Source organism: Temnothorax curvispinosus, unplaced genomic scaffold, assembly GCF_003070985.1.
Source record: "Temnothorax curvispinosus isolate PA1 unplaced genomic scaffold, ASM307098v1 QBEX01004926.1, whole genome shotgun sequence".
Classification (NCBI taxonomy): domain Eukaryota; kingdom Metazoa; phylum Arthropoda; class Insecta; order Hymenoptera; family Formicidae; genus Temnothorax; species Temnothorax curvispinosus.
This window is the reverse complement of record NW_020214706.1, coordinates 88,094-100,322: the sequence shown is the minus strand read 5'-3', so window position 1 is coordinate 100,322 and position 12,229 is coordinate 88,094.

The following is a 12,229-nucleotide window of genomic DNA, read 5'->3' as shown; positions in this document are numbered from 1 at the left end:
CTGGTTTCTAAGACATTTTTTGAACGAAGCAATCCCTTAAATCAATATAGAAATCTAGACACGTATTATAGAATTTTTCGGAATGGATTCCGAAATTGTGTTTTCCCTAGAAAACACAATAGAAATTTTGGAAATAACTAAACAATTCCGATTTGAATCCATTCCGAAAAATTCCGTAATACGTGAAATCATGACATTTCACTATGACTGTGAGAATCTATTTCTATAAACCAGTGCAAATCCAAAGAAACATTCCACATGTTGTTAATTTAAAGAAGAGCTAGTTAAGTATTGCGTTTTATAAATTACAAATTGTGTATTTTTTGTTTAATCGCTTCTCTTTGTTTAATCACAGTACCGATTATAAACCATGCCGTGCAGCGCTCGAGAAGTAGCCTTCCCCTCCAAATATTTCGCAGAAGAAAATCATCGAATATTGAAAATTACTTAAAAGACATAATATTAATTTCTTCGTTGAAGATTTATCAATACAGTTTGTCTTGTCGCGAGTCCGTGCGCGACTTGGTGGTTCGATAAAACGAGGTATCGAATCTCCGCATTGATTTGGTTGTACAGAATGTTTGCCGCCATCTGTATAAAGGCGTGGGTGTTCGATCTCGTCCCTGCTTGCCTCATAGTCGGCTTTATCATGCAAATATAGTATCGATACTCGGTTGTTGTGACGATAAAAAATAGATTTCTCAAAGTACTACTCCGATATGACTAATAAAGCCGTCAAATAAAATCACAGAAATACATGATACTTATATCGTCAGATATTATACTAATATACATGCATGTATAAATATCTTAAATAAAATTTATTTTTATATACTGAATGAATACAAATCCAAATATATATTTTTTAAGGCATTTATGCCCATCATTATAAAAGAAAAAACATCTTTATCTTCACAAGTCACACAGGCATTGAAATAGACGTTGACAAAAAATGTTTTAGAAAAGGTCACAATATAATACTTTATTATAGAAAAGATGCAGGATTTTTTGTAAATAAGATAATATAGATGAGATAAACTCTCCGAATAACAGAGTGTCTTTAGAGACTGTAAAAAAAATTGTATACGAAAAGATAATCTGTTAATGTAATCCTAAAATCGGATTACCGGAGGTAAATTTGAACTGACAAGTTTTTCTAAAACTTTAAGACTTTCAACTTGCGTATATTCCTAAAAATTTTGAATTTATAAATATTATACATATTAAATTTTTATATTTTGCGAATTACGTAAAAAGGAAATCAATGTAATTCCGTCAATAAAATTACTCAACTGGTCACCATAACTGCACTGACTTCTCATTTTTGCTAAATATGCACGACTGTATTGCGAATCGCGTCAAGATATAATTTTAATAATCGCAATATAAGTTCTTTTCAAATAGTTTTATCTCCGTTTAGATTTTCAAGGGACTTCACAGTAGTCCACAGAGCCTGCTAAACAAACTAAGTGCGCATACATTTATTCATATTGCATAAATACGATTCGCATCTGTTTTCAATAATTTGCGGTGACGAACGTTTTGAAAAATCATAACGCATTTATAGAATCATAAAGAATTACGTAATTACGGTGTTGAAATGTATTATACAGATTTTTAACACGCTCATCGCCGTAAGCTCATCCCTTTCTGAAACACTTTAATCCTTAACGCACGATTTCTCCGCAACTCCCATCGTAAATAAAGGAGTCATTTCGCGAATTAAGTGAGCAAAAATTAAATAACCTCATACGTTTGCATATCCAGAATGATTACAGCATCGTTCGGCTCCTCATTTGCGCGGATTCATCCCGGGATGTATAAAACCGATGTTGCCGTGCACATTCGCGCGCGCCAAACGGTCTCCCTTTCTCTCTCTCTCTTTCTCTCCCTTTCTCTTTCTCTTTACTCCGTTTATCCTATAAAAGTCAGCAGTTCTTGGAGCTCGGTTTATCCGACGAGCGGCGTGCCAGCCGACAAAGCCCGGTTGCGCCTCGGGGGCCAATAACGCGACGCCCCTGATATACAACCACGAAAGAGCGGCGCAAACCCCTTCGCCACCCCTTGCCACCGTCGCGTGGCGACTTTCCCGTGTCTGCTAAATCACGTTGTTGTCATCTCCGAAAGTGATCCACCTCCGTGACGACAGAAAAGAAAAGCGGCAATCTCCACCCGCTGGAAATATCGCAAAAAACGTTTTCGCTAAAAGACTACAAAAGATTCGCATGTTGCGTCTGTATAATCTGTTGTAAAAATTTATAAGACATTTTGTGAAGGTATACATGTCAAAGAATGGAGTATTGGTCCAATTGATTGATCTAATTAACGATCAAAGTTAGATTGTCGAAATTACGAGATGTATTTTATATGACGCAAAATTCTGACGAGAGAAAAAGAAGGAAGAGAATTCATCAATTTTATAACTTGAGCGATAATATTAGCAATTAGACTTAATTTTTGTTTGTATATATATTTTAATTTAAATATTTAAATTCTTTTTAATTTAATTTAATTTTAAAAATATTTTGTGTACAAATTCGTTGTATGTAGTTATATTTTCTCATGTAATATTATATGACATAGTTATAAAGCTATAATTAGATAATTAACTTCTTTATTTCCGTTTCAACACGTGCCTACGTATAATTTTTTAAGCTCTTTATTTCCTTTGACCGTCGAAATCTAAACCATACGCATTACTTGTCTGCGGGATCTCCTCGCTTCGTTTATCTCATAAAATTCAGTGATTCTTCGTTTCATCCGGCGACAACAATACGCGGCGTGGCCTCGGGGGCCAATAACGATGTCCTTGATACTCTGTCCTCTCTTGGAGAATCAGCGTTGAGATTCATTCCCCTTTATGTTGTTGAAAGAAAGCTCGCGTCAATTTAGGACATTATCCCATCGCGTTACCGTTGGGAATTAATTTCGCCATTTGACCACATGTCTCAATGGATCACATAATTTCGAAAATGCACATATGAACAATTAGTATATTTAACGAAACGACATAAAAAACAGTCCCATCAAAACAGTATAACTGTTTACGATAATATTCATCTATACTATTTATAGCTTAGATAACAGCTCGTCACCCTCGTCTTATTAGACTGTTATATAATTGACTATTGCTTGAATACAGACTCGAGAAAAAATAAAAGCAAAGAGAAAGAAAGCAAGAATACAAGATTCTAATGAAACACATTAATTACACGTGTGTATTTATGTATATGCTTCGATAATACATTTATATAATATATTTCTAATATAAGCAACACCTAACCAAATTGTATCCATTGTAAACTTATTTCTACATTTCGTATTCCTCTATCAATTTAAATTAGAACTTTTTGTTCTAAATATTGCGAGAGTACGTGGAGAATGTTAGCCAAAGTAGCAAAATTATCTCGGTGGCACGTGTTTCGACGGCGCGGCGACACGACGAATGCAGATGCAGACGCACGAAGTGATCTACCTCTTAACACTCGTCGTTTCACGTCAGTTATGGACGTCGGTAATTCCCGTTGGAGTGGCGTTTGATCTTCGCGCCGGTTCGCCGAGTCCATTGTGAATTGTATCTGCTTCCTTTGCGCCTCGATTCCGCTCCACCTCCGTCGCTTTCCGCGCCGCGAGCAGCGAGCCACCTCTCTTTTGCAGATTTAATGCCGCCTATTGTAGCCCCCCCCCCCCCCCCACAGTGGTGCCTTGCATACCTTTCTCATCTCCTTCCTGCCTCGCGTTCCTCTTCCTTCGATCGTCGCCGTTTCGCGGAGCGCCCGTTTATTCGTCCTCCACGGATCCATGATGTAACAATTACGCCCACGAGTTATTATCCCCGAGATCGCTAGCGTTAAAAGAACACCTTCTCTTACCCTTCGCTCACGCCTACTCGATTAAGCGAATCATGAAAGCAATCTCAATGAGATTCCTATATACATATGTACGTAACAACGTTCTTTGATACAAAAGTAATTTTTGACAGAGTATACGAAGATAGATGATTTTATATAAGGAGATATGTGTGGATTGTTAAAGAGGGTGAAAAGCCGACATTTTACTGGAATACAAGATCAAAGAAATATCATTCTTCCCTCATTCTAAAATGTCAAAACTTTTACTTTCCCCTCCGTCCGTTTTGAGTTTTGAGTAATGTAGGTATAATTCGCTTTTGAAAAATGATTTGTCTGTATAGTGCAATGAAGTGACCTGTAGCGATACGAAATGGGAAGCGCCAAATAGGATAGAAAATGCGCGGAATTAAATAAAAGGACACAAATAAAAGGATGGTAATAATGACACCGGGGAAGCTCTGTCTGAAAAACAGAAAATGTAGATTCGCACGCGGAACGTGAGTTCGAAGGAAACGCGCGGATAGATACACATTGCAGGGATTCGACGTGGAGGAGAGATCGGATGCAACGAACGGGCGACTACGCCGCTGCTAAATAAACTGAAGCCTCCTCTCTGTACAGCAGCCCGGTGGGGGCAGGAGGGTGAAGGGGAGGGGGATGGCAGGAAAGGGGGTCGCACAGGGGGGTTACTGCACACCCCGGCGTGACTGCGGGGATTTTATTAACTTCTGCACAACGGCGGCGCGCCGCACGTCTCGCTCGGAGCAGAGAGAAAACGGAGCAGACCTCGGCCCCGACACAAACAGCCAAATAAAGAGATAGTAATTATTGTGTTTGTGCCCGGTTTATTTCTTCGCTTCTGGCTCGTCCCTCGAAACGATCCCTCACCTCACCCCATTCTCCCTCCCCCCTCTCTTCCTCTCCTCGCCTCCTTGTGACGCCCACCTTTATCAGACCGCTGTGCCATCACCTCGCGAAACGTCGGAGTAATTCTTCCATCTTTCATCCGTTTAACTTCAGACGGGATTTGTTTCGACCGGATCCAAGGTTTGGCGTTGCCAAAATAAAAAAGAAATTTCGATGTCGCGATCGAAGAATGACGGCAATATCGAAATCCCGCTTGAGAAAAGCTGGACCGTAAATAAATTCAACATGGAGCCCATGCGGCCGAGAGACTCTTTCGTTTACCAAAATTACACGCCGAATCGTCGACCGTGCGAGATTAGACGTATCGGACACCGGCGGAGCATTCGGAAGTAACGATCGAGGCCATCGGGCTTTGATCCGTTGCGTGGATCCAGCATCTCGCACGTGGCGCTCCCCATTCCCGGGGTCCACGTCGTCTCCTCTTCGCCTCTCTTCGAGAGGCCACCCTTCTCTCTTTCTCTTTGCCGCCGTCCCCTTCGTCACATTCACGAGGAATTCCAAATGATCGCGAAATAACTGCTCACTTATATCAATTCACCGGCTGCTCTTTATAAAGACGCATTCACGCGTGCCATCCGCGATCCTGCCCCTACGCACGTCAAGGACTCGCTCTTCTCGCCCTCCCACGTACAGTGGCGGATTACCTAACAAGCGCGTAAGGAGCTCGCCCGAAATTTCGCAAGGACTCAAAGTAACGTAACAATAATTTCGATTATTATTCCGTGAAGTTATATTGATTGTTAAAAGATAACAATATTTGACAGATTTCTTTTACTGTTGAACTTTCTAACAGTTTCTTCAATGGAAGTGTCAGAAAATTAGTTTGCACCTTGGGTTTCTAAGTGCCTTAATCCACGACTGCTTACACCGTCACTTCTTTCTGCTCTTTTGGCGGACCGTATAGAACTATAGACGGCCCTCCTCTCTTCTTTCAGCGCGTAATCCCCGAAATGATCAAGCCCTCTCGACGACCATCATCCACCCCCGGCGCTTCTCCCTTCCCTTCTGTATTCGTACGATCTCTTTTCAGTCGCGTGGAGTAACAACGAATCATCCTAGTCAATTATCTTAAACGCGATGGCGTTCCCCCTATTGTCGCGCGTTAATTGTCCTTTGGAGCATGCAAAATTGCCACGATGAGCTCTATTAAATTACGATTATGACGCGCCGGACGATGTATGTCGATCGCGCAATTCGACGCTTTCGGATTCGCGAATGAAGCATCGCAATCAGTGTACAAATCTAGAATTGCAAACTTTTTAATAAACGAAAATGGCATATTGAAAATTGTAAGAAAAATTTGTATTGCGTTAATAAAGATTCTTTTCACATCAAAGTGGGTTTTTTTTTTGCAAAAAATAAAATAACTTTTTTTAGAAATTAATCAGAATATAAAATTAAATATAAATTACATAGTGCGTTAAAATCTTGGTCTTTAAAAAGTGGCACGCGTCTTTGAATATCAGAATATCTCGTTACTCTACGACGGAGCTGGGAATTCTATAAAATTGCTCGATACCTTTTTATAGCGGCTTAATCGGACAGGATAGAGGCAAAATCCGCAGACACCGATTACGCATTTGAGACCTGGCCAATAGAGGAAGCAGAAGGCAGAGGATCGGAGCCTCGAGGAGAGAAGATGATCGCGTTCTCGAAGGGATTTCTCCGGTGGGTAACGCCACGGCGCGCGGCGGCGCGCGATTCAGGAGACAATGGCCAGAAGAACGGGGAGGAAATATAATTGAGCGATTTGAGACGCCGCCTTGGGAGAGGGTAAAAATAGGCGGAGGGCAGGAAGGGAGACAGGATCCGGCCCGATAAAGTATAATTATTTTCCGATAGAGTGGAAATTATTCGGGAACGAGCCGTCGAGCTATTGACGATATTCATACTTTTATTAAACGGCTCTCTGACCGTCCCTCCGCCTTCTTCCTCTCGCCATTCACCCTCCCCCCTTCTCCCCGGTCCTCGAATACCTTTCCGTTCCGACACTTACCTCGAGATGCAATATTACACACGGTACAAAGAACTTTAGGGCGGATATACTATTTCGATAAGCGGATAATTAGCTGATACTTGAAGTTCGTGCGTTTACGGAAGTTCTGTATAAAATACAGTACACTTATTCTCATAATGACTTATTTATTGAATTTATGAATTTCTATATGCATGCAGCTATATTCTACGTTTTTGTGTACGTAGCTGGTTTTGTCAGTATTTATGGACATTGGACATCAATATAAAAGCATTTTACGTCGATAAAATTAATGCGCAAAGGAGCGATCTAGAAACGCTTAGAATGACATATGTTACATTCTACGTCTTCCTAATTGGCGCGTGTTAAGAAATCGCTCGAAAAACCGTGGCAAACTTAAAGAGCGTAATTTTCGAGGTAACGGCGAAAATGGCGAAGTTACAGTCCGAGTTACTCATCGGAGAGAGATTTTTCCTCAAAGCGGCCGTAATGTCTCGCGAGAATGCGCCTCGCATCAGTTTTGTAGTATCTTACTTTATGAAGGTAGGAGGACCCCGCCCTGCTGATGACACGTTGATAATGATACTCCGCAGCTATTCACGAGCGAGTAACATTGTTAACTTTGCAATACGGGAGAGGGGTAATCGCGAGAGGTGGGCGAGATAGGACGACGCGGACAGAGGCTGGTAGGAAGGGGGATAAAGCGGCGCGGAGAAAGCGAGATCTCACCCATTGTAAGGCAGGGGATGATAATAGGTTGACATCTGCACTCAGCAGCTCCGGTTCCAGCAGCTCGTTGGAAACGCAATTAATATTCGTAATTATGCCACATCCCCACCTACCGCCCTCAGTCGCCTCTCACCCTCCCACCTCGTCGTCCGTCTCTCCCGCCTCGACCGAGGCATGTTTCTTGCTCCTTCGTTATCTTCCTCCTGTCGAAGAACGAGATTTAACGAGATAAGTTGTCATCGCGATATCTACCTTTCTTTTCCTTTCTTTTTTTGTTTTATCTGCTAAGGAAAATCCGACGACGATTTCGTCGTGAACTTTCGCGACGACGCCCGACGGTGGCCTCTTAAGGGCTCACCTTTATAGCCTGGCAATAATTAAACCAATTATGGACAAAAAATAAACAGAAAATATATCAAATAAAATAATATGTGTAAGATGCAATGTATGTCTGATTTATGTGTGTGTGTGTGTGTGTGTGTGTTATCAGAGAAAAAATTAATAATATCATCAAATATCTATAGTACTTATTTTCACATTTCTAGAATTAAAGTTGGTATAACAAATTGATTTTTTAGAATTGTTATTAGCTTATAATTAACTCATTATTATCATTTAATATCATTTAATTTATAACTCTACAGGATATATAGTTCAACTTATTTACAGCGAAGAAACTTAGAGAACATATCAAGTCAATATTGTATAGAGGAGAGAAATGACATAAGAGCTTCATAATATCCCGACCACGTTTATGGAAATACTGATCGTCACTCGTAATAATGGATAATGCATACGGGATTTATGTGCGGCATTGAGGTGACCCTTTATTCTACCACCCTTCTAAAAACTGTCATGTTCAGTGTACCACCTGCCGCTTGGTCTAATTGCGGACACGGGAAACAAGCGTCGAAGTGTCGAACGCTACAAATCCTGGTTTCGACTTTATAGTCGTGCGGTTTTACGGTCTTATTGCTTTACAGTCATTTGACGCATATTACTATCGTAGAAAATATGGTAAAATCGCATTATATAACTGCTATCATATTTCTTCTTTTTTTTCTCTCATACAGTGAATCTTTTACATTATATTATACTTTCTGTGTTATTCACAACATCCCTGTGTAACTTTCCAATGTTTACTATCTCGATCTTAATTTACAATCCCATATAATGAACTCGTTGTTGAACTCACGCGTCACTGTTAACAACGTAACGCCTTTGCGGAAAAAAGTCTCTGAGCAAAAGAAAGAAGTGACGATTAGAAATGCAGACGTGTGTTTCGTTTTTGCGCTATCCAGTCTGTTGCTGCAAAATATATAATCTCGCGGCAAGTAGGAGAGAGAGAGAGAGAGAGAGAGAGACCGGGAGGAGGGAGGTGAAGGAACGATTCAATGGAGCGGAAATTACGCAACGGAATTTGCGACTTCTCGTCCACCGTAAGCCCCCCGCCGCTGTCCAAATAGAAAATGGATTAAGAGCATCGAGGTACAGTTTCGAAGCGGAGTCGTAGATATTATCGGTAATAGCGCAATTATGATAATGGCGGGTAATTCTGCACAAAATTCAGACAGGGAGAAAGAGAGAGATGGGAGAAAGAGCGAGTGGGAGAGGAAGCTTGCGCGGGCCGGGCGGGCGAGGGGGTGTTGCAGGTACAGAGAGAGTGAGAGAGAGAGGGAGATAAACGGGCGAACTGAGACTGCTAATGAAGGAAACAGTTAGATTCAAACGGCCTCCAATAATTATCCTGCCAGCCATCCATATTATAGTCTCGACAATGCACGAAATTGTTCACACTTCCCTTAACAGTACATCTAACGCTCCGTAGTTCCTGAATGCCGGATGGAAAAGGGTGGCCTGAGAAAGGGGAACGTTACTATTCGAATTCTTACGACATGATCGTACGGTGTTATCCGTATGCACTGCGCTAGGTGCAGTTTTTAACCACTGATCGAATATCTAAAGGAACATAAATATGTACGAATTTTTTTAATGATAACTTTTGTGTTCACGAAACGCCAACTATAAGACTGGCGTATTTGAAACGGAACAACACGCCTTTCTAAATTAGCTACAGTATTTTATTAATCGATATTCTGTTGTATCACATTCTGACCAAACGATTATAGCGTGTAATACTCCGTTCGAAAACTTGCGTGAAAACTTTTGATCCATGTAGAAGCGAAGAATTTTACAGTATCTTACAATTAGCTTCCTCGAGCTACAATGTTGAACATTAAAGGATGAAATTTAAACCAATACTTTGAGTTAAATAACATTTTGTTATATTTAACTGCCATGTGTATCAAAATTGATTATTTTAACGCAAAACAGTATTATTTTAATTTCATTGGTTTAGTTAAATTAACATTGTTTTAGTTAAATTAACGACATATTTAGTAGGAGCAGTAACGACCTATACGAATGGTTAAAAATGACTCAAATTTAGTACAATTAATTTGACATTGCAATACTTGTCAACCTATCTAAACATGACTCAATTAAGCCTCGGACAGGAAAAGAAACCTGAAAGAGGATATAAGAGCTATCGACTAATTCACGCCGGAAAATTAAAACGCGCGAGATGGTGTGTCGCAATCGTATATCACCCACCCCGGCTTCACCATGTATTAAAGCTTCAGTCACGACTGCATAACTTGGAGAATATAGTCGCACCGATGAATGCACGTCGAACGATCGTGCGGACCGGCAAATTCATGCCATTTAGGATTGAACCTCGAAGCCAGAGGCCCGGTCTCGCGGCGTTGATGTGTTGATATTAGTAGAGCTAATTTGATAGTTTAATCAATTTCCGTAAGCCGACGGGAGTTTAATAGTGATGTCATCATTTTCAACGGGGCACAATGAGGTTAATCTCGCTCGACGAGCTAATATTCGGAGAGTTAATAGAGTTTCAAATGCAGGCAGGGCCGTTATTTGCCCGCATCCGTTCGCGAGCATACACGTACGTCGAGGTATCGAGGCAACGGAAAAGGGAAAAAAAAAGGATAAACCCAGTCGTGAACGGAGGAAGAGATCTCCGTTTCGGCGATGGCAAATCGCGATGCGATCTGCGATGATTCGTCGTGATTAAATAATCACCGTCGTAAAAGGGTAGATCGGGTAAAAACGAAGATTCTATCAACGTGCCTCCGCCAAGCAATGCATCGCATAATACAGTTCTATACCGCACACTGCAATTTCTGCAAACGTCACAAAGCAATCGCAAATGTTTGCTAAAATATACATAAACGATATACATAAAATATGTATGTCGATATAACTGAATCGATCTTTATCTAGAAAATCAACCGACGAAACGTCTTTCTTAATTGTTCCCTTTTAATAAACTTAATAATAATGTCTGGTAGAACTGAAAAAAAAAATGTACATAAATTTGGGCGAAAATCCGCGCGGCAACGCGCGAGCGAGAGCGGCTACAGAGAATCGACGGAGAGATTAAGTACGCGCGGGGGTGGAATTAAAGATTCGAGGGTATGTTTCGCAGTTTTCGTTCGAGCGGCCCTGGAATCTGGATGCGCGAATCCCCAAGCGGGCATATTAGGTGGAGGTACGCAGTTAGGCAATAACCGCTGTCAATAGAACCCGACCTCTCCTCCTCTTCCTCCTTCTCCTCCTCCTGCTCTCCTGAAGTGGCCCCCACTCGAAAATGCTACTCGCTAAATTAGGTAGGTTATATGGGTTTCGTTTCATTTGCGAGCAAACTTTAATAAACGCTAAAATTGCGTAAAAGAGCAAGGTTTTCAGACGGACGAATCAGGGACGGGCTGATCTCTCGTCGTTGGAGGCGGTACCTGCAAATACGGTCAACTGCTAAAAAACCACATTATTACATTCTATTAAATGGTAAATATGAGCAGACAGAGACAATTTTGGAAAATTACGAGGCAGTGTACTCGAGAAAGAAAAGGGAGAATGAAAGACACCTCTCTGTCACACAAAGGAAGACTATCGAAATAGTAATTTATCGTATAAGCGCAATATAATATTCAACTTAGCAAGCATAATTAATTGATGGCCAAAAGAAAAAAGACTATTGAGTTAATAGGGTTTTACGAGGGTCTCTGTTATTTGTATATATGTATCTCCCTCACTTACTTTATAGTTTATTTTAATATTACGCGTCTCTCTCTGTGTATCATTTATACTTATAAAAAAGACATTGAATTTAATTTTACATATTTCTGTTAGCAAAATTAATATTTGATATTATATTTGTATTTTAAAATATAATGTATATTTTCCAAAATTCTGCAGTGTAGAGATATAATGTCTTTTAAAAATCCCATTTCTTCACTACGCCTGCAATTTGCATTGCTTTGCATTTATCATCTTCTTAGAAATTTATCGAAAAATAATTTTATAGAGGTATAATTATCTTTAGTTATTGTATTATTTTTTTATTTAAAATAGAAAATAAGCTTTCACTGCTTTTGCTCTATTTATATCAAATATATAAATTTTATTCTTATTTGTATTCTTTTTAGATTAAATGATATCTTGCTTCCACTTAATTTCTTCAAATATTTATAGAACTGTCTCTATCATAAAAAAAATATGTGTGTATTTATATATATATATATATATATATATATATATATATATATATATATATTATATATATAAATGTATGTCCACAGTGTGTTGAGCTCGAATCCGTAGGTTTTCTAATCCGAAATGATTGTGAGGATTAATCATCCTTGCAGAATTCGTCTAACGCATTCCT